The 22,069-nt window shown below is 35.4% G+C and overlaps 1 long non-coding RNA gene across 1 annotated transcript in view; it reads left to right on the top strand.

Annotated features, from left to right (window-relative positions):
* The window catches only part of LOC111539591, a 329,705-nt gene that overhangs the window by 291,763 nt on the left and 15,873 nt on the right, over window positions 1-22,069 (top strand). The window lies entirely within an intron of this gene.

The raw sequence follows: 22,069 nt of genomic DNA, 5'->3' as shown, positions 1-22,069 counted from the left end.
CACAATGGTCCTAAGTTGTGGGATTAATTATATGAATTTAAAGAGTAGAAAATTGAAGCTCAGGAAAGTTAGTGAGTTCAGCCAGCCATCAGGTAAATGGTAGATCTGAACAGTGAACTAAGATCTTTCTTATTTCAAAGTCTGGACTTTTTCTCTAGATCATATTGCCTCCTTAGAAGTTTAATTCATGTTTATTGGATTTTTCTGTTTTCCTTCACTGGGAGGATAGGAGTAAAGGAAGGTTGGAAGCCTCATGATGTTATAAATACTAAAGCCTCTTATGTTCAAATGATAAGATTGGCAGGAACTGAGGAAGATAACAAGCTCAAACATGTAAAACAGAATATGAACTTTATCTTGTTCACCCTGGTAACCCCAGGAAATATCACAACACTAGGGAATGATGGGTACTAAATACCTATATGTAGAACAAATGTGTGCTCTTACAGAAAAACAAAATAAAACAGAAAACAATAACAATAGCAAAACCCTTACTCTCCAGGAATGATAATGGCAGGCGGCATTTCCCTAGCACATACCAAACAATAGGCACTGTTCTAGAGGCTTCACTTGCATTGCCTCATTTAATCTTCACAACAATTATATGGGGTTAAGTACAACTAATATTTCCATTTTACACATAGGGAAGGCTGAGACACGTGGAAGATACAAAACTTCCATGCTACAAATATATAGCATTATTGAGATTTAAACCCAAGTAACCTGAATCCACAGTGCACACTCTTAGCTACGACATCCTACATCTGCTTTTTATTTATTTATTTTTTTAATTGAGACATGATCTTGCTCTCTCACCCTCTCACCCAGGCTGGAGTGCAACAGCATGATTCCAGCTCACTGCAGACTAGACTTCCCTGGCTCAATTGATTCTCGCCTCAGCCTCCCAAGTAGCTGAGACCACAGGCACACGCTACCACACCTGGCTACTTTTTGTATTTTTTCTAAAGACGAGATCTCGCCATGTTGTCCAGGCTGGCCTGAAACTCCTGGGCTCCAGTGATCTCCCTGCCTTGGCTTCCCAAAGTGCTGGGATTACAGGTGTGACACTGTGCCTAGCCACCTATATCTGTCTTATATAGCAGACAAGTCACTGGCACCTCAAACTTTTAACAATAACAAATGATGAAAATACAAGTTCAAAGTGACTATGAAAAAGAGTTATATGTGATTTCATATATTAGTTCAATATTAATTTGCCCTACTAGAAATAAGAAGTGATTGTGGAGAGAGAAATCACTTCCCACTCTTGAACTATGGAAGATAGCAGAGCTGGAACGTAGGTTATTGAAGGATAAGTGGGATTTGTATAAATAACAGAAAATTAAAACATATCTAGCCAGAGAAAACAGCATGAATATATACGTAAGTAACAAGCTCTAAATCATATATGGGCCTGCAAATTTTGGAAATGTTGGAGTGGACAATAGCAGTGGAAAAGTGGTTATGGGTGAGAGCAGGCTTAGGTCTACCTCATGTGCAGTGAGGAATTCAATTTTCCACACATTAGGCACTCCTATTCATGGAACCTCCATCACAGGCAATATGAGGATTTTAACACCTCCAGGAAGGTATTCATATTCTAGTGTGCTATATGACCGATAACTCTAACATAATGTAAAGTAAGGTAAGTGGTCTAGCGAGCACAGTGCTGTGAAAGAAAAGAAGAATATGGGAGTTTAAAGAGGGAGATGCATATGTTACTGAAGACTGGAGGAACGGCTTCACGGATTATTTGGAGAACATCATTTGGTTTGTTAATGCATCATATGTTATGTGATGAGGAACAATGGTAAATGACACTAGAAAGATCAGCTGAGATCATAGTGTGGAGAATGGCAAATGCCAAGTGTGAGGAACTTTGCTTTATCAATAGCAAGTGAGTAGGTAGCCTTGATGGGTTTTGAGCTTCACAGTCTAGAATTACATTTCTATTTTAGGAAAATAAATCTGACAGTTATAATGGGACAAAGAATAATAGCAGGATTTGTAGGCAGGAATTAATGTTGGTGGTTATTCTAGAAGGTTGAGCTAGCGATAATGACATTTGCAGATAAGATAGTGGCAGTAGATATAGAAAGAAGAGGATGTGTGAAAGTACTTTGGCTACTAAAAAAGTTGTTCTCAGTATAATGAAGACAAAAACAGGATTTGAGAGCAGGGAAATGGCAAAATCAAAAGTATATGACTTAGAAATTCTCTTGCTCTGTTCTGCATCCTTTAGTATGCTGAGATTCAGATAAAACTGGAATGGTGGAAGTTTAAGAGTTTAGGGATGGCAGATAATATCTAAAACATTTGCCTTCTTTTGAGCAGTCAGAAAGAAAGTTGATTGCCTAATATAGGTGTGGGGACAAGGGAAAGCCATTTTTCCAAAATATTGTGTGAGAATATATTAAATAATTCATCTTTTAAAAGGTGATATCACTGTATTCACTAGCAGAAATGCTACACAAATGTTATATTCATTTTTTTTCTTGGTCAGCTTTAGCCATCAAAGTATTTTTACAGGGTAGACATCATGTCTGGATAAACTAATATTGCCACTTCTCATATAATCTGTGCTGAAGGATCTCTTTCTTTTTTATAAAATTTCCTGCCCATCACTGACCAATACTGGAAATTCATAGACAAAATAAAATGAATAAAAAACCAACATGTAACTTCAAACCCCATTTATTATTATTTCATTCAATCGGCACCAAATTACTCCATCAGATTGCTAAAAATTCTAAATTACTCCATTGAATAACTGTAAAAATTTCTAAATAGTTTCAATTTCTGAGCTTGTCTCATCATATCAGTAACCAACATCTCAGGCACCAGCACCTCCCTGCACTTCCCATTCTTCCAGTCACTCTGGTGTGTTCATCGCTACAATGTGATTTCAAAGATTTTGGGAAGACTAAGGTTCTCTTTTATCCTGTTCTAATACTCTAATTCTACTTTGCCTATCTTCTGCATATTGTGAGGGAAAATATTACTTTTTGTCATCTATGTTTTTAGCTTAAGGAATAAGTGAACCCACATACCTTTGCAATGACACATACTTTGTACCACCCTCATGTATACTTTGCTGAGAAGAAGCGTAATCAATAACTGATGGATAAAAAGGAAACAAGACAATGCCACTACTCTACACAAACAAACCACTCAAGCTTATGTCGCTTGTTCACTATCTACCAAATTATCTTTCAGCCATTTGCTTCTTATCCTACTTCCATTTAACAAGCTCCCCATTTCCCTCCACTTATTAGAATTTTATCCTACTTCAATGCCTCAACCAAGTCCTAGCTCCTTCATGAATACAATCATGGCCCAATGCAACCCATAATCATCTCAACCTTCTCTGACATTTTTAGAATGATTGTACTCTCACTTGATATTATTTGTAATATATTGCCTAGTGCTTATTCTTGTTCTCTTATTGTTTTCTCTATTTAAAAAGACACATATTTCCTACACATATTTAAAGTTTTCTTTTTACATACCTATATGCACACAGAGGGACAATAATAAATCAAACAACTTTCAAAGAACAACCAGGTAAGAAAAAAATTACTAAGACTATGCAGAAGCCCCTGCATGCATCAGCATTTGCATCCTCCTACCTCTACCCCAAGAGACAACTACCATCCTGATCTTTGTGATAATTAATCTCTTTCTTTTCTGGACAACTTTTCTACCAATGAAAATATTTACAAATGAATTATTAAATGTATACAAATATATGCACATAAATTTATGTATATATTTTAAAATATAAATATATTCCCATAATTATATAAATAAGTATACATACGTATATATGTATGGTGTATATTTACATATTTTTACAGTTCTGTTTTTTATGAACCTAATAAGAATTAAATCATGCTGTAGGCATTTTTCTTTCCTCAATATTATATTTATTGTATTAATCCACATTAATTTGGGTGACGTAGGTCATTTACTTTCACTACTCTATAGAAATTATGTGCATGAATACATAATTTACTATCTATTATATTGTGAATGAATTTTTTGTTGTTTACAAAACAAATTTTTGCTGTTGTGAACAATGATTCTGTAGATCCATGTGCAATGTCTCCTGGTACACATGAAGTATTCTATAGTATAGAACCATGGGTGAGATTGCTGCATTGCAGGGCATGAGCATGGTTCATTTAACTAGATAGTGCCAAACTTTTGTCACATTAGTTGTACCAATTTGTACCTTCTCCAACAGTGTATGACAGTTCCCATTGATCCATAGACTGGACATCATTTGGTGTGATAGATGTTACTAGTGCCCATCAATATTTCCAGGACATCTCTTCTTTCAGAGGACAACAAGGCTGATCTCACTTCCTCACCTCTTTAAAGCTAAGCAAAAGCATGTGACCATGTGACTTAGTCTTTTCTTTGGACAATGGCATTCATTTCTGGGCGGAAGCATTGAAAGACCTAGTAATTCTCCATGTTGTTTTTCTTCTGTGGCAAGTCCAGATGGCAGTGTCATAATATGGTGAAACGCCTTTCAGCCTTATTTACCATAGCTTTATAATGAGTTGTGATAGGTAATGAGTACCCAACCTCAACCTGTCTTTTTAAAACATTTGACTGTTCCTGATCTTTGCCCTTACAAATATATTTTAGGATCAGTTTGTCAAATTCCATGGTTAAGTCTGCTGGAATTTAGATTGGAGTAACGTGAACTTATAGGTCAGTATGGGAGAGAACTGAAATCTTTGCAATATTTTATCTCCTAATGTAGGATCCAAGAACAGATAATTTTCCTTTATTTAGGTCTCATTTAGTGTTTTTCAATCAGGTTTTATAATTTTCTTCATAAAGTGTTTACAACACATTTGGTAGATTTGTCTTAAGGTACTTCATATTTTTGATGCTACTGTATAAGGGCTAATTTTTAGATTTTTCTTGTTTTCAGGTAGTTGTTTTTGACATATAGTTATATAATTTAGTTTCTTGTGGAATAATGAAATAATTTTGTGCCAGCAATCTTGTTAAATATTCTTATTAATGTAAACATTTTATTTACAGTCTCTTTTGGGCTTTTTAATACAACAAACATATTACCAATAATTGTCCTTTGTCCTTTCCAAACTTTATGCCTTTTATTTTAATTTTTTAAATTCATTATTATTCTGGCTAAATAGAAGTTGTGATAAAAGTCATATCACAAAGGCTTTTCCTCAAAGAAAATGCTTTCAATGCATTTTTTTTTATTCATTCATTGCAGGGCATGAGCATGGTTCATTTAACTAGATAGTGCCCAAATTTGTTTTATGAGTTTTCCTTCTTCTTTCTCTCTCTGTCTCTGTCTTCCTTTCTAGATACCTGTATCAGGTTAAACATTTTTTGTCTTTTCATAGTTGACCAAGAGTTTTTTCTTCATGAATGCATGTTGACCTTTAATAGATATTCCTCCAGATTTTTTTGAAGAGGTCCTATAATTATTTTTAATTGTGTTCAGTAATTCATATTAATTTTAACTAATATAAATTAATTAATGTTAAATCAATCTTTAATTGTTATGATAACCCAACTTGGTCATAGTTTTCATTCTTCTCATATCTTGTTATATTCAGTTCATTAACGATTTGCCTTAGATAGTAGTTATGTTTATAAGTCATTTTGGGCATATTTTTCATTCACATAATCTCCTTGCCAAGATTTTGTATCAAGCTAATTCTAGACAAGCAGCTCTCATCTGGGACTTATTTTTGCCTCCCAGGTTTCACTTGGCAATACCCAGAGATAATTTTGATTGTCACAACTTGTGGTGAAGGTACTATTGGCATTTAGTGAGTAGAAGTCAGGAATGGTGATGAATATCCTGATCCTGTATTGTACAGGACAACATTCCAAAACAGATCATTATCTGGTCAAAAATGTTAATAGTGAGAAATCCTGTTCTACCTTCATAAAATTGCATAATATATCTAAAATTGAAATTATTTGTTTTATAGAACTCATCAATGAAGATATAGAGGCTAAGAGTTTTTTGTGAAAATATGTTTGTCCTTCTGTTTTTCTTTGGTTATAGAACAAGTCTGGTTTCTTTTGGGGGAAGTTTTAGTAAATCATATTTTCCTGATAATTAGTTTGCTTCATCTAATATTTAAAATTTATTATCTAAAGATGTTTATTGTTTACCTTAACAACTTTTAAATATCTACAGTACCTGTAGTGATTTCTCCTTTTTGTATTTCATATTTTTTCATTTGTCTCTATTATGTTTTTGTTTGTTTGTTTCTCCTGTCAGTGTAACTAGGGTTTCTCTGTTTTATCAGTTTTTCAAAAAACTGTTGATCCTTTTGTTGCATATTTATTTTCCATTTCATTGTCTTTTCACTTATGTTTACTATTTCCTGTTTACTGTCCTTTTAAGATTTATTTTTCTGTTTTTTAAAAGTTCTTAAGATAGATACTTGGTTCACTAGAGTTAACATTTTATATTTTCTACTATAAGTATTTTAAGGCTATAGCTCTCCCTCTGGTTTTACTTATAGTTGCATGCTATTTATATTATACATTTTTAGTGAGCTTGAAAATATGATGTGTTCTGTAACTGGTGTATAGTATCATCTATATCTCAGTAGCTCCAGTATATACTAATTACACTATTAAACTCTTCTAAATCAATAACTCTTTTTTATGATTTATATAAAATATGTCATCTCTTATTGTGATTGTGAATTGCCAATTTCTTCTTGAAGATATCTCAATTATTTCTATACATATTGAGACTGCATTATTAGTTATATTTTAAGTTTAAAATTATATCTCAAACTGATAAGCAACTTCAGCAAAGTCTCAGGATACAAAATCAATGTGCAAAAATCACAAGCATTCCTATACACCAATAACAGACAAACAGAGAGCCAAAACATGAGTAAACTCCCATTCACAATTGATACAAAGACAAAAATATACCTAGGAATACAACTGACAAGGGATGTGAAGGACCTCTTTAAGGAGAACTACAAACCACTACTCAAGAAAATATGATAGATCACAAAAAAATGGAAAAACACTCCATGCTCATGGATAGGAAGAGTCATTATTGTGAAAATAGCCAACCTGCCCAAAGTAATTTATAGCTTCGATGCTATTCCCATCAAGCTACCATTGACTTTCTTCACAGAATTGGAAAAAATTACTTTAAATTCCACATGAAACCAAAAAAGAGCAAACATAGCTGAGACAATCCTAAGCAAAAAGAACAAAGCTGGAGACATCACACTACCCGATTCCAAACTATACTACAAGACCACAGTAACAAAAACAGCATGGTACTAGTACCAAATCAGATACATAGAACAATGCAGCAGAACAGAGGCCTCAGAAAAAACCCCACACACATCAACAACCATCTGATCTTTGACAAACCTGACAGAAACAAACAATGGGGAAAGGATTCCCTATTTAATAAGTGGTTTTGGGAAAAGTGCCTAGCCATATGCAGAAAACTGAAACTGGATCCTTCCTTACGCCTTACACAAAAATTAACTCAAGATGGATTAAAGACTTAAACGTAAGACCTAAAACCATAAAAACCCTAGAAGAAAACCTAGCCAATACCATTCAGGACATAGGCATGGGCAAATACTTCATGACTGAAACACCAAAAGCAATGGCAGCAAAAGCCAAAATTGACAAACGGTATCTAATTAAACTAAACAGCTTCTGCACAGGAAAAGAAACTATCATCAGGGTGAATAGGCATCCTACAGAATGAGAGAAAATGTTTGCAATCTATCCATCCGACAAAGGGCTAATATCCAGAATCTACAAATAACTTAAACAAATTTACAAGAACAAAAATCAAAAAGTGGGCTATGGATATGAACAGACACTCTCAAAAGAGGACATTTATGCAGCCAACAAAACTATGAAAGAAGAGCTCATCATTACTGGTCTTCAGAGAAACACAAAACCACAATGAGATACCATCTCACACCAGTTAGAAAGGCATTCATTAAAAAGGCAGGAAACAACAGATGCTGGACAGGATATGGAAAAATAGGAACACTTTTACATTGTTGTTGCGAGTGTAAATTAGTTCAACCATTTTGGAAGACAGTGTGGCGATCCCTCAAGGATCTAGAACTAGAAATACAATTTGATCCAGCAATTCCATTACTGGGTATATACCCCAAGGATTATAAATCATTCTACTCTAAAGATACATGCACATATCTGTTTATGCGGCACTGTTCACAATAGCAAAGACTTGGAACCAATCCGAATGCCCATCAATGATAGACTAGACGAAGAAAATGTGGCACATATACAGCCATAAAAAGGATGAGTTCATGTCCTTTGCAGGGACATGGATGAAGCTGGAAACCATCATTCTCAGCAAACTAACACAAGGACAGGAAACCAAACACTGCATATTCTCACTCATAGGTAGGAGTTGAACAACGCGAACACATGGACGCAGGGAAGGGAACATCACACAATGGGACCTTTTGCCGGGTGGGGGGCTAGGGGAGGGATAGCATTGGGAGAAATAACTAATGTAGATGACAGGTTGATGGGTGCAGCAAACCACCATGGCACGTGTATACCTATGTAACAAACCTGTACGTTCTGCACATGTACCCCAGAACTTAAAGTATAATAAGAAAAAATATTATTTTACTTATGGATGAATTCAACTTATTATTATTAATATTATGAACTACCTATATCTAGTAATGCTTTTGCTTAAAAGTATATAGTGATAGGAAAAACATTCCTGTTTACCCAGTCACCGCACCCGCCCTGTATCATTAGGTTTTAAACTTATTACAAATCACAGGTGGTTGGATTCTTTTCAGTTTGGTTGATTTTTTCGAATTAACCAAGTTTTTATTACTTTAATTGGAATATAATATATAATATATTAGAATTTGGATCAAACATCTTATTACAAGCTTCCCATTTCCAAAATATTTTGTGACATGTTTTCCTTCCTTTCTGCTTTTTGGAATTGTTGAGATTAATTTTTTTCCTTTCATGCTTTCTGCTAGCAACTGGGAAGTATTGTATTGCTTTATTTAGTAGTTACCCTAGAAATTCAAACATACTTTACTTAGGAAAAGTCTAAAATTGTTTAGTATCATTAGCATCCTTCTAAATAATAGAGGACTTAAAAACATATAAACTACTTTTACCCATCTCCTGACTTATTCTTTCATGATTTTGTACATTTTTTTTTTTTTTTCTTTTTTTGAGACGGAATCTCACTCTATCTCCCAGGCTGAAGTGCAGTGGTATAATCTCAGCTCACTACAACCTCCATCTCCCGGGTTCAAGTAGTTCTTCCGCCTCAGTCTCCTGAGTAGCTGGGATTACAGGCACGCACCACCACACCCAGCTAATTTTTGTATTTTTAGCAGAAATACGAGGTTTTGCCATGTTGGCCAGGCTGGTCTCAAACTCCTGACCTCAGGTGATCTGGTCTACTTGGCCTTGCAAAGTCCTGGGATTACAGGCGTGAGATTTTGTACATTTTATAAGCAAATATCATCAAACATGGCTATGTTAAGCAGTTAATGTTTGTTTAAATTCACTAACAAATTTATCACATTAGTGTCCATCATTTTTTTCATCTCAGATTTGATTGTCCATCTGTTATCACTTTGCTCATTATATACTATTTACTATTTATTTATTTATCTTTAGTTAGGGTCTGTTGATGTAAACTCAGCTTACATGTTTCAGAAAATATCTTCATATTGCTATCATAAGATATTTTTACTGGGCGTAGAACTTTTAGTTGACATTCTGTTTTTCTCTGGGCATATTGAAGATATTATTACGCTGTATTTAACTTTTAGTTTTGCCAATGAGATGTCAGCTGTCAGTGTGTTATTTCCTGGAAGATAATTTCTCTTTCTCTCTTTCTCCCTAGCTTTTTTTTCTTTTTATTATTGGAGTTTTGTGTTTTAATTCTATTATGTTTATATTGTTTAGTATTTATTGGATTTGTTAAATATATATACAGATACACACACACACATATATATATACACACATGCATATATAGATATCTTTCTTCGATTCTGGAGAATTCTCAGTCATTTTTATTAAAATATTGTCTTTGCCACTTTTTCTTTTCTTCTCTGGAATAAACATAGATATTTTTCTCTCTATTCCTCTATGCATCTTAGCTTCCTTTTATATTTTCATCATTCTGCCTCCTTTTACTTTATTCTTGATAATTTCTCAGATCCCTGCTCCACTTTGATAACTTTCTCTTCTGTTATGTACACTAAAGTTTTAAGTTTCAAATAATGTATTTTTTTAATTTCTAGAATTTCTATTTGCTGCTGCAAAATCTGTGTTTTTCTTTAAGGATGTTTGTTCTCTGCACATATTCAAACTTGCATTTTATTTTGTTTTAAAATTAAGCAATTATTTTTTACTTTCCCTACTGCTTAGTTGTTTTGCTTTTGGTTATATTTTATTTTGATTTTAAAATGTACATTTGGTTTTGTATGCTTCTATTTCTTTAGTGAAATTTCCTGTTATTTAAGTTGTCATCACATCTTTCCTTTAATTCACTCAATAGAGTTTACTTTAATTCTTTTACTAAATTTATAATAAGTGCTTAAAATCTTTGCTAAATTCATTATCTGTGTCCCCTTGGAGTTAAATTTATAATGGCTGATTTTTCCCTGAGCAGTGTAGATCATTCTTTTTATTTCTTTGCCTGATATATATGCACTTTGTTAGCTGGACAAAGCCAGTCAACCAGGAATGTGTGAAGAGCTTATCTCTTCTCTTCTGTGGCTTTCACAGGATCACCCCATAAAATATATGATGGCCCATTGCCCAACCCCATCAGCATCATAAACTTTGGCTCCCAGAACTGTAGGTTTTTCTCATTCGTTTGGTAGCAAGTTGTTACTTTCACTGACAACACTACTGTGCATGTTCACCCTCCATTTAAAATTGGGCCTACTCTTGCTGGAAGAAGACACAGCCCTAGTTTTCCTGGCCAGCCCACACTGGTAACTCTACTGTTTTTGTTGCTGGAGCTGGTAGAGGGTGGATGACAGCAGCTCCATGCAAAAGGATTGCAGACTCTGCAGCTCCTACTCAAAGTTTTAGCAACTTTTCATGACTAGCCAATGCTCAGGATTTTTTGTTTTTCTTTGATAAATTGCTGGAGCTGCAAAATGGTTGTTTTGACCATTTGGACCAATTTGATCATTGCTTTTAGGGGTGGGAATTCACCATAATCTTCATTCTACCGTAGTCTTACATTAGATATCTAAGTTGCTTTAAAAGTAAATAGTTATTCTGTAAACTCATTCTAGTTATTTCTGTATCTGAAATCTTCACAGATCTTTTAAAACCCTCTGTTCATTTCTGCTGGTTCTTGATCATGGTATCCTGTATATTTAAAAAATGTATTTTTGTCTTTCAAATATTTCTTGGAGGAAATTATTTGAGGCCTTAGACGAAGATTGTTTCTTCCAGAGCAGATTCGCTTTGCTTTTATTGGATATCTGAAGGTACCACCAGCCTAGTGACACTCAGAGTTAAGTTTTTGCCTGAGGTATTTATGGTTTATGAATGGTATGAATTTGGGATATAAATCTATGTAAGGGCTGACTTGCATGTCCTGGTTTCAGTAAATATTTTCTCCATTCTACTCTTCATCAATGCTGAGAAGCGTTTACTTTTATGACCCTCAAGGTGGATGGGAAAAGGGTTTGGTTACCATACCAACTTACAGTGAGGATGTAGTTGTGTGGGCACCTCCTTTTAGACTCTAAACTAGGGTAGATTCAGGACTTATTGTTGTTTTCTGTTTGGTCTGTAAGAGCCATCTATAGGATCTAAAGTTCAGCAAATTGGCAAATGGCAAAAGCTGACTTCAAGTTCCCTTTTTAATTCTTTGAGTTCTTATTTTACTCTGTTTTTTTTTTTTTCACTTTGTGCGTAAGAATATCTTACACTTTTGTGACATTTGGATGAATTTTAGAAACTATGTATGTATTTGTATTTGTAGTTATAGTCCAGGATTTTTATTGTGTCAGCGGCAGGATCAATGCAAGTCTCTAGTCTACCATATTATTGGAGTCTTGCCTTTTCTACAAAAGGAAAAGCAAATGAAAATATCTATGTTTTTAACTACTCACCTATAGTGCCTAGCATAATCTCTTATGTGTGATTGATATTCAGTATACATTTTAAAATACATGAACTCTTTTTACTTCTTATAGTCAGCAAAATATACCTTTAACGTCAATGTGTAATGTCTTTTATTGTAGATAATCTAGTCTCACCATTATATGATTCTTAAATGGCCTCATTAATATTTGTATCATAAGCACTTATAGCCTCTGCTTCTGTTTGTGAATAACTCCAGTGATCAGTAACTCCTTTCCTCCTTTAGGGGCCAATTCTATTTCTAGTTAGTTCTACTTTTTGGGAAATGCCATTTATGCTGATCTGAAAAACCCTGTAAGAAAGATGTAATATACGTAAATATCTGCATTTCAAAGCAATGCATACATGCAATTGATAAGATAAGAACCAAGTACGGAGGCCAGAGAAGGCCCATTCTGGTTGAGACTATGAAGAAAAGTACAGTAGAGAAAGGATGAAGTTTGGTATTAAAAGATAAAAAGGACTTCAATAGAGAATAGAGATATGGAAAGGGCGGGTCAATGAGTGAAAGCAATGAAAGAGTAGTGGTAGAAAAATGTTACTCATGTTTGGAAAATTTTAAGTAATGTGAAAAATTTTGTGTAGGGTAAAGTTGGAAAGGTAGTTCCAACTCCTTTAGAATCAACTTCATAGAGAACTTCGAAAGTTTCCAATAATTGTTGTTTGTTACAGTAGAAGGGTCTGCTTTAATAATACTAATTACCTATTGCTGTCTGAAATACATTAGATCATTGAGAGTCTGAAAACAAGAAAACATATTAGGAATAGTTACCAAAGTCTGAGCTTGAGGTTATCAAAAATTGGATAGAGGCACTTGTACTGAGAATTGAAGTAAAGAAATGGATTTAGGAAATACCATGATGGAGCACATGTCTTGAGTCCTGATTAGATGTAGAAAGGATAAAGAGAAAAAACAGTAAAATTTAACTGGGATTTTGGGAGGACTAACAAGAAAACATGTTGTCTCACAGCTAGAGAATATGATCTTGGAAATATTTTGAGAGTGAAGATGATGAATTCAGCTTTTATATATGCTGAGTTCGAGACACATAGATAAGAATGTACACTTCTTCTGTAAGAAGGCATATAAGACTGTAATCCATGAGAGAGGGAAATCTAAGATGAAATGTTGGGGAATCCTCTATATGGACATGATAGATGAAGCCAAAGAGAACAATGAAATGATTCATGTTGAGTTATTTGACATTTTTAAAAGTATATAAATATTTTAATAGTGTGACCATTTGTGTCCAGAAATTTTGAAAAGCACAAAGATCTACAATGATTTATTTAACTCTATACTGATCCATAGGAAGTTTTTGACATGGGGAATTGTGCTGGTGAGTATTTGGAAACAAGAAGTATATTAAGTAAGGATTTACAAGATCATTAGACTTTCATTTTGCAGACTCAATCAGATCTGTTCACTATAGTCTCCTGTTGGCATAATTGGTTTCCTGAGGACTTATTACCTGTAGATGCACAATTTTTTATTCCAGCAATGTTCTGCATTCCTTTGGGACTTTCCTGTCTTGAGGATCTCTTTGAAGAGCTAAAACTTCAGGAACTTCTTCTACTTGTTTCTTTAACGTCAGGATGAGAGACAGAATAAAGCATCCAGCCATGATGGTTTTTCCCTAGGTTCTTCTCTCATGCTAAGCCCATTATGGTACGATGTGCCTCTCAAAGAGAATGCAGCTCTAGTACTATTGCACCACTCTGAAAGAAGTATGAGGAGAAGGTAGAAGAGCTATGAAGAGAAAAACAATCCGGATACTTTTATTATTCTCAACAAAGGAATATATTTTCTAGACTAACCTAATTTTGTGTCTTGGCAGATAGTAATGTCCTGGGTTCTTGGAAGTAGAAGGTAGATGGATATAGAGATAATAGGGATACAGATAGAGATGGAGAGAGATTATTTACCTTTATGACTGTGTATTAGGGAAATAGCAGTGTTGAGAAAATATATCGGTTGATGCTGTGAGTCAGTAGTTGACAAAATTGGCCACCTCTTGGGGTAATTTGCATAGCTCTTCAAATAATAATCACATGGACTACATTTCTGAAGAGTCTAACTCAGTAGGTCTAAGCTAGAGTACTCCCTGTGAACAAGGTTTCCCCTTGTCCACAGGTAGTACATTCTAAGACCCTCAGTGGATGCATGAAACTATGAATAGTACTGAGACAACATGTACTATGCATTAACTTCTTTTTCGTTTCTTCACAATTTCATGGATAGTAGATTTGTTCTTATGTGGATCTTAGCAACCTCAGCATTTATGTTTATTCTTTCCTTATTAAGTTGAGAACTTTCACCTTTTCATGTAAAGAAAGCACTTAGCAACTTCTCTTTGGCAGATCTGAATTGCTAGCATCACTACTCTTGTGCTTTGGAGCCATCATTAAGTAAAATGAGGGTTACTTAAATACAAACACTGATATACCTGCACTGTTAATCTGATAAATGAGACAGCTACTAAGTGGCTAATAGGCAGATACATAGACAGCATGGACATGCTGGACAAAGACAATCCTCATCTCGGGCAGGATGGAGTGGAAAGGAGAAGGACATTGTGTGATTTCATCACACTACTCGAAATGATCCACAATTCAACACTTAGGAAGTGTTTATGGAATTTTTCATTAATATATATAAACTGCAGCTGACCACAGGTAACTGAAACCGTGGGAACAAAAACCATGGATAAGCAGAGGACTCCTGTAGGTGTCTAAGATAGACACAGAATAAACCAGTCTACCTGACAAACAAGCTTCCTGAGTGATTCTGAGGGGCAGGGCTCCCGTTAACTTACAGGGCATCTTTGTGCAATTAGAGAGGTACATGATCCTCCATCCCCAGGGCAGATACAACCTTATACCGAGATGCAGAGCTTGGTGAGTACAGTATTGACTAGATTTAAAGTCTTATCTACCTCCTCCTGGACTGAGTACCTGTGTACCATGCATACACTGTACAACCAACAGTATCAGCCCTGCTCATGGGCACTAGTTGTCAGATCTGCTTCTAAAGGTCACTGAATATTAAGGAGTTTCAAGTATAAAAGTCCCCTATGTCTTCTCAAATATCAGCCACAGCCTTGGGATTAAATTCCCTTTGGCAGTGGAAAAAGTCTTTTTCTGTGTCACTGTGCACTGTTTTCCCTATGTAGCTTCATCTTTTCTCACAGACTATCCCCTCTCATGCAATAATCTGACTATTCCAATTGCTGAGATACTCGCTGGGAGTGCTCTCTTACTCCTGCCAGCCATTTATCCTGAGATTGGCCTCTCTCAAGAGATAAAGAGGAGTTCATTGGCCTTATTTAAATGAACTTGTAAAATAAACTTATCATATTTTGTTTAATTTGTAGGACACCAACAATGGACTCACTGTATTATATTGTCCCATTACTTTGTCAGGTGCAGATGAGCTCAGCAGGAATCATGCTTAAAGTGATTTACTGGCACTGCCAAGAGAAAATTAAAGAAGAGTGGGCACTTTCATTATTTTCAGTCAGTGATACCAGTTGTTCCTGAGGGAGATGAAGGTGGCCCATGCATCAACCACGTAGCGATGTTGCTAAGTCATGAGTCACCTTTAGGTTGATGTTGTAAAAAGGATTATCCTATATTTGCAAGTAAGTGATAATGCTTATATTTGCTTTCACTCAACCCACCTCATCTGTGAGAGAATATAAAGGCCTGTGTCATGATGGTAGAAATGAAATGAGACTTGCTCAAGTTTTTCCAAATGTTTTTCCAAATGTTTTCAAATGTGTTCTTCCATTGAGTCCTGAAACTCTACCCTAAAGGACTGATTTCTGAATTATAAAGTATTCTAGATGATATTTCATTTGAAAAAAACTACGGCTCAGAGGAGTGAATTGGCCAGGGCCATACAGCTACCTGTCCACGAAGCTACGGCAGAACTCCTGGATTCTAGTCCTATGTACATTTATTATGTCGTGTTGCATTTACCCCATTGCTCTTGCTGGTATTCTGTTTAGCAATCAGATAATCTCAGGAGAGACCACATAGTATGTTCTTAATACTTCAGTCTTAATGAGTTATGAACTTCATGATAAAAGAAATCAGAGTAAGACAGAAGAAACCAGGGTAAGATACTATCGGATTCTAAGAAACAAAAAGGAGTAAAGGGGAGGAAAAGTTGAGGAAAGAAAGATTAAAAGTGAAACCTTGGAGTGACAGAGGGAATTTTTGTCCTACCTGATTTTCAGTTTTGCTTCGGGTCAAACTGGCCTTGTGAAATCAAGAGTTGTTCATTAAACTTCCTGCTTCCCAAGGCCAGTGTATTATCACTATGTTTATTATCTGTGAAGATCTGCATTACCAGTTCATTTTATTCCTATTCTTTTTATTGTGAGGAAGACAAACAATTGTGCTATCACCCAAGTAGGCAGCGTCATCTGTGAAAATGTGCTGCTTCCAGGAGTCGGGGATCGGTGCTCTTTTTAAAAGAATTTTAAATCAGAGGAGACTGTCAACCATCACAAAGAGGAACTTTTTATTTCCTTGAGTTCCCACTACCTTTTCTAACATGCCACAGCATGAATAGATATTCCTTCATATAGCTGAAGGAAGTCAGGCATGAAATGGCATTCTATTTAGTTTAATGATTAACAGACAGCTTCAACAGCCACATTCAACACATTAGCCTTGTGTTGAAAGACTTGATAATTTTTAATAAGGTCAAAAAGTGTTCTGTATATAACCCTACTGTATAGCAGAAGTATCATTGACTGTCTATTTCTTTTCTTTGTTACAAAATATATTGCAGAGTGAGGTTTCATAACAGTGTTTTTTCTAGCTTTTGCTTTCACAAAGTGAGTAGCTCATGGTTCCATGGAGTTCAAAAAGAGAATTAGAATGGAAGAACTTCCTCCAAATTTTGAAAAGATCTTAGCTATCTTCTAGTCCAAGTCCTTTTATTTGTTAAAGAAATCAAGTCTAGAAAAGTTGAGTGACTCCAGTGACTCAATTTATTAATGCATAGCTTATTTTTTTCTCCTTCCCTCATTTTCTCCTTTTCCTTCACCTTTTCTCACTTTTCTTCCTTTTTTTCTTCTTTTGTGCCACTCACCCTTTCATTTCCCTTTCTTCCTCCCTCCCCTCCTTCCTTCCTCTTTCCCTCTTTCCTTCCTTTTTATCTTCTGTCTTTCCTTCCTGTGTTTCTTCTTAATGCTATGATACTATTTTTTACCTCTCTTTCAATTTCATTTTTGTTCATTTTTGTTTTCAGTATAAAAGACTGCTTCTCCTCACACCCACACAGTGGCTGTTTTCCTAAGAGATGAAACACCATTTTCCTGGAAAAGAAGAGAAAGCAGTGTGTAATACCTGATTTTCTCTTATTTTCTAATTATTATGTTTCCTAGTCCCAACATGTCTAACTTCTTAGTTTAACTCTAAACATCTAAGTTCTCGGGGCATCATGTTTCTTTTAGTATTCATTTATTTACTAGGTGAATAAATAGTTTGCTCTAAGATTACATTAAAACTTCATCTTCCATCTGATAGAATTAAGAAAACTCCAAGAAAGAGCATAATTATTGATTATTTTGACTAAAACATGAAATATCTTTCAAATATGGATTATTACAATTATGTTCCATGGATATTCAGCATTATTATCTCATGTAAGTCTTGTGATCATCTTCTGGGGGTAATATAAAGAATATGACATTATCTTAATTTTCATAAATGAGAAAACAGATTTCTAAGATTTCACATGACTTGGTAAAGGTCACATGTCTCAGCATTAGACCCATATTGGAAACCAGACTTTCTAACACCCAGCTCAATATTCTTTCACTGTACCAAACACTTCTCCTCATGACAGTAACTTCTGTTTGATTATGTATTAATCAGAAGCTGTGACAGAGAAACTGGGCTGAGAAAGAGTCTTGGGAGGGTGAGACATGGGACAGCATTGTGGAGGAGAATGGAAGAGAGGATTGTCTCATTTAACTTTAGGTCTGTACAGAGATAGTGGCAAGATAGAAGAGAAATACCTGGTTTATACAAGAGACTCCACATCATTATGAAACTACAGACTCGATTAGTCCAGAAAATTTATTTCAAGGTTGGAGGTAAGCACCATAGACAGCTCAAAACAAGCAAAGGACTGAAGCAAAGAGAACCCATGATACAGATCAACGAATCTGACAGTGGGAAAAATAGTAACCAGGACAAATAAAATTATATAGTACTATGGAAGGATTGGATCTTTCTGCTTTTTGGTCTTAGGTAAATTGCCTATTCAAACAAATTTTCGTGTGTGTGTGTGTGTGTGTGTGTATAATTTATTTTCTTCTTTTGCATAACCTACATCAATGAAGGGCTTCCAATATGTTCAGTGCAGTATGATCAGTTCCATGAATGATATCCTTGCATGCTGCATTCTCAGATTCTTCTCATTCTAGGGCTCTGTGTCAGAAACTGTTGTGTGGAACAAGACCCACTAACTTGGGACTTAACAAGTGTTTACTTGACTTTGCATTGGCTTCATGTAGGCTAGCATCTTGTAGATTAACAATTTACTCCAAGAACAATGACATGTCACAGCACTGCTTAAGATGCAAGTAACATTTTCCTTCACTTGGAGGGCCCATTTAACAAGATGGTCTAAGGATATGGCTTGAGTGTATGCTATCTCATGAGCTATCACTGTAGGTTTATGTGACTATTTTTATTAAATATACAATAATTAATGTTTCCAAAAGGTATTAGTCTCTCTTTTAAAGTAACAATCATGGGAAGTTGTAAGCAAGTTTAAATAATCTACTCATTTTGGGAACTCTTTTGGAATAATTTTTAAAATGTACCAGAGTGCTTTTATTGGAACTTGAACTAGAAGTGCCCACCTAATGCCTGTTGGTTAATATAACTTGTATCATAGGATCATAATAAGAAGGACAATAGATAAAGTTCTTCCAAAAACTCCAGTGATTCTACTAAACCCTGTTCACTTCCTTTGTTGCAAGTCAGAGAACACAGTTTCTGGTCTAAACTATTTCATTAATTAACTGTGTAGTTTGAGACAAGTGTTTTAACCACTCAATATCTTTATCTAAAAATTGGATTACATGATCTCTTAGTTTCCTCCTAGCTCCATCGGTCTGTGTTTCTATGGTCCACTTGATGTCAAAGTCAGTATTCAAAGTCAGGTTCACTTTGGGAAAGTGTGATCTATTTTTTTAAAGGTTGTCTAGGTTCACAGGTTTAATGGAATCCTGCCTGTGCCCTGGAAATACTGTCTGTGATGGTTAAGCCATTTTATAATATGCAGGTTTAAAGTGATCTAATAACTTCTCACAATATAAAAGAACTTAAAAATATATATATTTTTAAATTTTGAACATAAGGAAATTTACCGACTTTAATTCCACTGAGTAGAATTAAATCTGCAAATAAGTGGCTAACTATATGTACTTATTGTCAATTGGGACTTCAGTAAAGAGCACTGCCAAGCCGTATGCTTTGGATAAGACAAGTAGTGTGGAAAGAAGGAGCAGGGGAGCAGAAAAAAAAAATAAGAATAATGGAATGATTGATGAGTTTTGAATATCCAGGAGAACTATTCAAATAAATAGCACTGACACATTTTTAAACAATCATAGATAGATTCAAGTAAACATGAACAGAAAAATAAACAAAAAGGAGAAAACTCATCCTGTGATAGTCTGTACATTTTTTAACCTAAAACATCATTGGGAATAAATACAAAAATTGAATATAACTTAAATATTAACAGAGGTCATTGTACCTAATGAGAATTAAAAACAATAAGCCCAGTTTACCCACTCCCTACCCTCCATTCTATGAGATGCCTAATGTCTTTTCTAAGACTTTGGGAACATTTCAAGGTCTTGTAATTTCCAAAAATTCCAGGGTTTTGCAATTTTCTAAGAATCTCTGGCCTGGTGTCTGCCCTCCGGCCAAGCTTGAACAGCGTTATAGTGCCCATCTCTTGGTGTATCTCCTTCTTAGGCTTTGTGCTCACGCTCAACGTGGAGCTCAATCACCTGATGTGGCTATCCACCAAAGCCATTCCATGAAATGTCTACATATACAAAATATTTTGGGAAATATAGTGTTCATGGCAGCAACAACAAAAATTTATAATTAAATCCTTCACATAGCTATTGTGGTGTTTTGGAGCCGTGCCACCATTTTGGAGCTCTTCCTGTGGTTCTTGGGCATACATTTAGCCCTCTCACTTTCAGGAAAGATCTCCCCCTGCTCAATTCCCCTTCCTCTAACTAGCTACTCTGAGGGTGTATGTCCTCCCTTTAACAAGAATGCAGATTTTAACTTCATGTGGTTGATGGTCAGGTTTTCCAATATCAAATAAAACCTTGCACTGAGTTTAGAGAAGTTGATCAATAACAGCATTAGCTAAGTAAACAAAATAATATCTCAGACTGTTGAGTTTGGGAAATGATTCTCGAGTCTGCCTCCTGCAATCTAAACAACTGCACATGGCTATCAGACCATGAAGCTACTAGAATGCTTATTGTTTAAACGTTTCCCCTCCAACTGCACACACATTTTATCTAGAGATGAATTTAAGCATGGAAACTTTAGTACCGAAATGAAACACTAAACACAAAGTGCAAAGAAGGCAAACACTACCCATCTGAGGAGAACATGGCAGTAATTTAAAATCACATGTTTTTGTCAAATAAATCTTTAGGCCAAAGTGCTGAAGTACTCTCGCATTCTTTGATGCTTTGCAAGAAGACTATAAATGTCAGGAATGCCAATGACGACAGAAAAAAAGTCTACATTATTAAGCCTAAATTATCATTTGATTCTTTTAAAATGGTCTTGCCATGTTATATTATTTCTTAACACACCAAGATACATGCTACATTGGATTATAAATTACTTTGAATCTCAGAATCCAAATCTGCAAACTGCTGTGAGTTGTCAGACTGCTATATGGATTAAATGAGCAATCTAAACATTTGCATGAAGAAGAATTCCTAGGGCAATACTCAACTAGAAAACAAGTTAGAAAGAGAATAGCATGACTAAGAGCTGTGGGTGGGAATCACCACCAAGAAAGTGGCAATGCTGTGTCACAAATTTGGGGCTGCGGCTATGTATGAAAACCAGCAGGCAGGTATTAGAGAGAGTGAATGGTGAAAGAAAGGAGGGAGGGAGAGAGTGAGACTTAGAGGGTAGAAGGAGAAGACTGGAGAATGAACATGGTTCTGAGTGAGAACATAATTACCATGTCAGTGGTCACAGCCTCCCTTCCTCAGAAAGAATTTTGAGTGTCAGTATAGGTTCCCTTTCTTCTCATATCATTTCCCAACAATGTTGCCAGTATCTTCCTTACTCCACTCATTTTCTATCCAAATAGTATGTCAAGTTAGAGTGTCAGTTTTTGATACGTGGCACCTAGTGGAGTTAGTTCAGTTGGCAAGACTAAGAAAGGGTTGAATAGCCTATAATCCCAGTACTTTGGGAGGCTGAAGCAGGGAGATCACGAGGTCAAGAGATCAAGACCATCCTGGTCAACATGGTAAAACCCCATCTCTACTAAAAATACAAAAATTAGCGGAGTAAGGTGGTGCACACCTGTAGTCCCAGCTACTCAGGAGGCTGAGGCAGGAGAATTGCTTGAACCTGGGAGGCAGAGGTTGCAGTGAGCCAAGATTGACACTCCAGCCTGGTGACAGAGTGAGACTCCATCTCAAAAAAAAAAAAAAAATGAGTTGAATAATTCTGAAAAATTCTTTTATTGGACTATGAGGTGAGTAAAAAAAATACAACAGCCTCAGGCCACCATAATTTTACCTGTGAAAGCCACCAGCCTTAAATAAAAACAGGACTTAGAATA

This window comes from Piliocolobus tephrosceles, chromosome 18, assembly GCF_002776525.5.
Source record: "Piliocolobus tephrosceles isolate RC106 chromosome 18, ASM277652v3, whole genome shotgun sequence".
Lineage (NCBI taxonomy): Eukaryota > Metazoa > Chordata > Mammalia > Primates > Cercopithecidae > Piliocolobus > Piliocolobus tephrosceles.
Note: the sequence above shows the minus strand (reverse complement) of the source record. Positions and strands in the feature narration are given on the sequence as shown.